This window comes from Manis pentadactyla, chromosome 11, assembly GCF_030020395.1.
Source record: "Manis pentadactyla isolate mManPen7 chromosome 11, mManPen7.hap1, whole genome shotgun sequence".
Taxonomy (NCBI): domain Eukaryota; kingdom Metazoa; phylum Chordata; class Mammalia; order Pholidota; family Manidae; genus Manis; species Manis pentadactyla.
In genome coordinates, this window is record NC_080029.1 from 65217182 (window position 1) to 65223515 (window position 6334).

The following is a 6334-nucleotide window of genomic DNA, read 5'->3' on the forward strand; positions in this document are numbered from 1 at the left end:
TCTTGTTAACCAGAAGGACTTATGGGCTCTCCTAGGGAATATAGTGGGCTTTCTGATATTTATAATAAAACCATTCTAGCATACCCATTTCTCTGAGCCTTTTAAGCCTTCTTCCACAGTCTTGCCACTGTAGTTCCGGTATCTCTTTATTTAAGGTGGACCATTACATTTCCCAGGCTTCTAAGAGCCATTCCAACTGGGGATTAGGAAAAGCCCTTGGGACTTTCTTGGGGTATTAAATCTGTACCATGGAAGAATACCTCCATGTTGATGAACAACCTTATCCAGCTTTATATTGTATTCCCCTGTTTTACACTGTACACATATCCTCAAGATCCATTTCCAGGCAAATTCTCATCTGTCCTGCTGGTCTACCCTGCGAGCTCCGGTGCCTTAGCAGGCCTGAACTTCTCCAGCTGGGTTGTGCTGAGATTTGACCCTGGTTCTTGGTCCAAGATGAGATGTGGGAGCAGATCCTGGGGATGGCAACCATTGTGCTATAAGAAACCTGCCTCCACTGAAGGTGCTGCATTGTATTCAAACAAGGGGTGGCTGCTAACACGGAAGTTGAGCAGGTTTTACAAGCCCCAAGGATTCATGGAAATTTGGGGATCCAATGCTGTCAAGTATGTCTACCCAGATATCCCCATTCCAAGTCCTCAGGGTCCTACTCCTTCCCTGACCAGTAAAGAAGACTTATTAGGGCTACACATTCTTCTTGCTAGGAGTTTGATAGTCTTACAATTAGTTCTTGAGCTTGGGGACAGGGAGACCACAAAACATGTAAGGGTGGTGGAAGGTGAGGTCCCGTGTCTTCAATAGTCTAATTTCAGAGGCATGGTGATCAAGATTTTGGTAAGTGTGTGGCTCTTAGATATCATCATCCACAGGAGCCACAGATGAGATGTTGGCTGGAAGGCCCCGAGTTGGCATACTGCTCAAACTGGAATCTGGCTCTGCTCGCCTCTCTAATGTTACCTCCCAGCTCAGTACTCCTCCAGCCAGACTGTGATCCTTGGGATCTGGTCACTTGCCACACGCATTGCTGAGCCATTCCTTCTTTTGGGCTGTTCTTTCTCTCCAGAGTTGCTTTCTTTTTCAGAAGCCCTGCCTTCTGAAATCCACTTTATTCTTTAAAGTTGAAAACAATGGACATTTCTGTGCTTCTTCACAGGCATCATTTCAAGCTGGGCTACATTTCTCCCACTGGATCGTAAGCTCTGAGGTCCAAAACTTCTATTGGACTTAGAAATTTCTCCCATCACTTAATTTTCTGTTTTCTGAGGATATTAGCTGTACTAGTTTAGGTTTTTTTTTTTTTCCCCCTAGCTCTCTCTTGTACTTCCAAGTCTCTGTTTAATTGACTCACTGTCTTTCTTTCACATTTGAAGAGACCCTGAAATAATCTGGTGATTTGTAGGCTATTCCTTCCTATTTAAGAGTGAGCTCCATCAAATCTGATCAGAAAACTGTGCTCTTCAACTATAAGTATCCTTAAGTCTTTTTTGTTAAGTGGTCATTTTTCCCAGAGGGTACCATTAATCTCTAGCCTTTAAAAATACACATTTGGCTGCTAGTGGTCTCAGAGGCAAGGAAAAAGGAGCTTGATGTCTCCGATTTGGTGTGAAGATTTCCACATAATATGGCCGTTGTCAGAATAACCTGGGCTGTGTGTGTGCGTGAGTCCAGGGCTTCATTCCCTGCGGGGTGTAGGGGGGGATGTTGCATGTGGTCAGTACTGAGGAGGGGGTCAGGCTGCTGCTCATATTAACACCCAACCTGTTGAAAAGCATTCCTGCTTCTAACTCTACCCCCTACACCCTGTTTTCAGAGCCACTTGGTGCCTCCAATTCCTTGAGTATGTTTTTGAGGGCAGTGGTTGTGCAAAGTGGATTGGCTTGCTGCTGGGTTTCTCCAATTTCCAGCTTGCATTTCAACTTTCTCTAGTCTGCTACACTGGGAACTATTTGTACAAAATTTTGCTGCTGTTTTCTCTCATATTCTTCATATTTTATGCCTTAAAAAAATTTTCCTCTACTGTAATTTTAGGCAGTATAGGAGGGAATGAATGTGTCCAGTTTGCCATATTTAACTGGAAGATTCTTTTCTCTAAGACTCTTCTTGGAGATTCCATTCCAGATCAGTCTCCCCTCTTTCTAACTCCAGAGTACTTCTTGTCTGTGTTCATTAATTTTGCATTTATTCATATACTCTTACAGTTTCTTACAGTTTGGTACATGGAGGCCTTGTTTCCCTAATAAGAATGTAGATATTCCCTTTTATGACAAAATAGTTGATTGAATGATTTTTAGGAAGCTAGGCTTTTTGTCTCCTATAACCAAATTTTAAAAATTATGCTTTGACAAACTTTGCATAGCAGTGTAGCAGTTCATATAGGCTGTAGACTTAGCTCATGGCTACTTCATTCAATAGTCATGACAGCTAGTCTGCAAAGCCAGTGCTTTGCAATTAAAATCACATTTTTAGTATTAGCAGAGGAAAATCTGTATATAAAGTGGATTATTAACCTCAGATTAAAAACTAGATTTTCATATACAACATTTTTGTTAATCAGTAAATGCTTAATAGTCACTTCATCCTCTGCTAGGCTGGTGGAATACACAAAGGCCTTTGAGTCCAGGGCACATCTCTTTACCTATGGGGGGGCTTTGTACCAGATTTCTGTTGCTGCCTAACAAACTACCCCCACACCTTGTAGCTTTATCCATTTAACCAATAACATTTACACATGTGCTATTTTGCAGTTCTGGGCCGTTCTCCTGCTCCCGCCTGGGCTCTCTCATGTGGGTAATTCAACTGTGAGGTAGGCGCTGACTGGGGTAGGCATCTCTGCCTTTCTCTCCAAAAGCCCAGGCTGCTTCACACTGTGGTGGCCTTGGGGTTGCAAGAGAGCAAGGTGCAGCTTGCAAACACTTAGCTGGCCTCGGCTTACATCACATTTGCTGATGTTCCACTGACCCAGTCATGTGGCCACAGCCAGGGTTAAGGTGGGAAGGACCAGGAGGGGCCTGCATACCAGGAGGCACAATTCATTGGCTGTAAGACTCTTCCACAGGATACAGAATATATGTGTATATTATAAATGTGATTTTATATCACTAAATCTCCTAGCTTATATATGTAATATAAATACAATCCCCTGCAATTGCTGCACCTTTATTCTAGTATGATGGAGGAGACTCATGGATGGCCTTCCAGTCCTAACCCACTGAGACTAGATGGGCTTAGTGCAAAAAGACACGGCCCCTTTACAGCCCTGCAGTCATGCCTGTCAGTCACCAGGGCAGTGGTCTGCACCAGGCTAGGGGCCTCTGATATTTTGGTCACTGACGTACATCTTCTGGCCCCAACATTACATCACAAGTCTCATCAGCTTGCAGCAGCACTGTGTTGAACCCCGGCAGGTTACAGGGTTCTGGCATATACAGCTGCCTTGTGGGAGGGATGTTTCTGGAAATGTCCAGACAAGTGTCCTTTAAAGCGCTGGGTCCAGGGCCAGAGACCCTGGTATAAGGGGCTACCAAGTTATTCTGAAAGCAAGTTTTCTGGTCAGATTTTGTCATATGGTCACTTTTTAGTAAATTGACACAAAAGCCACCTCTTCTGGCAGCTGTCAAAAGTGGGTAATTCGATTATTTTGAGCTCAGTTGTGTCTGTCCCAGTACCTGCAGCGGTACATGATGCCTGAGTTAAATGAATCACTGGACCAGCATCAGGATTCAGCTATGTCAGAGGGTTCCACTGGGAGCCTAAATTCACTGAACCACTGGTAGGATCCAGGACCATTTAGGGATCAAACCCACGGTACCACCCCCACAATTAAAGGACTTTTTAGACCAGTGCTGTCCAACGGAAAGATATGAGCTGTATTTTGAAAACAAACATTATTTGAATAATATATTTTATATAACCCAGTGTATTCAAAATATGTTAACATTACCATAACTAGCTACATTTCAATTGCACAATGGCTACACGTCTAGTGCCTATCATATTGGACAACACAGTTTCAGATTCTTAAACCCTATTCATTTTAAGTGTTGAGAATGTCTCTAAAAATAGTTTAGCCACCTCACAGAAACTGGATACCATTACTTTCACTTGTGAGAGCCCAATTTGAACATCCACTGGATCAGCAACATGTCTGATATTGATGAGAAAGGGACAGCCGAACAGCTTGTCATAGCTACACTGGAATATAGACTTCCTTGGTGCAGTGTTCAGCTAACAGCAACTGGGATGTATATTCCCGACCAGTGCAATAGCTGCCTCTGAGTGAGACTTAAAGTAACAGCATGGACTTTATTCTGATGGACGGTATTTTGAATGTAGTTACTTTTACTTCGGGAAATAGTTCTAAAGAGCCCTGAAATCTTCAAAAATTTTATACATATAGAAACATAAATATATTTTTCCAAAATTGTGTGTGTGTGCATGCATGCATAAAGGAGGCATACTTTAAGTTTAATTGTCTTGGGTGTCTCACTAAAGCTCTTTCTCATTACTTTAAAAAAAAATTCTTAATATGATAGCACCAGGGAGCCAGAGGCAGCATGATCTATGATGGGGAGGCAGAGTAATGTTTTGAGATACTCACTTGAATTTTGTTGGCTGGTTATTTTTTTTCCTTCTCTTGAATTCTAATTAGGTAGCAAGACCCACTGGTATTTTCTGCCTGAGGGCTTTTATCAGGACCAAAAAGCAGAAGCTGCTTGAAGTCAGTGCCTCTTCCTCTATTTTTCTTAACATGACAAGCTTCTTGAAAAGATGCTGCTGTGGATCCCAGAGGTGAGGGCAGAGAGGAGAGCTGGGGAGGGGAGGTGTTGCAGTGGCCAGGAGCAAGGCATTGTGGCACTGCCCCAGGGGGCCTGCAGGACCAGGGTTGGCAGCTCAGGGAGGCTAGAGTCCAGGCACGTGGGTTTCCAGTGTCACCAAAGATGCTCATGCTTTGGTGATAACCAATGTGGAAAACCACTGGGAAAGCTTCGGTGTATGAAACCCCAATAATTTGGCCCAGCCATGTGGGAGTAAGGAGAAGGAAGCCCTAATACCTGAGACTGAACAAGAGCTCAATAGTAGAACACTCAGAAGAAGGATTGAAAGAAAACAGCAATGTGCTTCTTTTTCACACCTGAGTCTGGACTGCGTTATCCTGTTGCAAATGGCTGTGCAGACACACCAGGAGACTGAGGCCGAAGATCTGGAGGGTTTCCTGTGCTGTCCTCTGCAGGCCAGTGGATCCTGAGTGGATCCCATCCCATTACTAACATGCACTTGACACTGAATCTAGAATTAGGGAGCCCATTGGTAGCCATGGTTCCGCCTTGAGCCAGTCTCCTCACTTCTCTGGTCACTGGTTCCTTCGGAGGCTCCAAGCTGCCCCGAGGTGCTGGGGTGGGGGGCGATGGCTTCTATCTGAAGAGAGCTGGGTGGGAGCTACAGCACTGAGGAGAAGACACAGCCGTAAGGACATGGGCTGCTGATGTTCTCCAGTCTCCTGGGGATTCTCCTAACAATTTCAAGATAAGACTTGAGAGACATGTAACAGGTAGAGAAAACAGCTTAACGGACTTAAACTCATCTGCCACTAGAAGTTTGTATGAGCCTCTGTGGAAACACTTCAGCTATAAGGCCCTGGCTTCTGTGTCTGTTAAGAAGTTCCACGTATCATAGCTCTTTGTTTCATTCCCAACAAGGGCATTTTCTTCTGGGTGCCAAGTCTGCAACTGTACGCCCAGGTCCTGATGGTTGGAAGTAAGCTTCAGTTCTCCTGAAAATGCCTGTTGGGTCTCCTTTCTAACTTCTAGAGCATTTTCTCTGACTTGGGAAACAGTGGCCAGAACTTGATGTGTAGCCTTGTTTTACAAAGAATCTTTTTTTTTAAATTAAGGTATCATTGATATACAATCTTATGAAGGTTTCACATGAGCAACATTGTGGTTACTAGATTCCCCCTATTATCAAGTCCCCACCACATATCCCATTACAGTCACTGTCCATCAGTGTAGAAAGATGCTGTAGAGTCACTGCTTGTCTTCTCTGTGCTATACTTCCTTCCTGGTGCCCCCCTATATTATGTGTGCTAATCATAATACCCCTTAATCCCCTTCTCCCTCCATTCCTGCCCACCCTTCCCTCCCCCTTTCCCTTTGGTAACTGCTATTCTATTCTTGGGTTCTGTGAGTCTGCTGCTGTTTTGTTTATTCAGTTTTGCTTTGTTGTTTTACTCCACAAATGAGTGAAATCATTTGGTACTTATTTTTCTCTGCCTGGCTTATTTCACTGAGCATAATACCCTCTAGCTCCATCCATG

At 43.9% G+C, this 6334-nt stretch overlaps 1 long non-coding RNA gene across 1 annotated transcript; it reads left to right on the forward strand.

The window, feature by feature from the left end:
• Nucleotides 1-978: 978 nt before the first annotated feature.
• On the forward strand, nt 979-5799 carry LOC130679527 (uncharacterized). The gene is made up of 3 exons (XR_008992519.1): nt 979-1213; nt 1392-1488; nt 4674-5799. It is a non-coding gene; the product is annotated as an uncharacterized LOC130679527 (long non-coding RNA).
• The last annotated feature ends 535 nt before the right edge of the window (nt 5800-6334 follow it).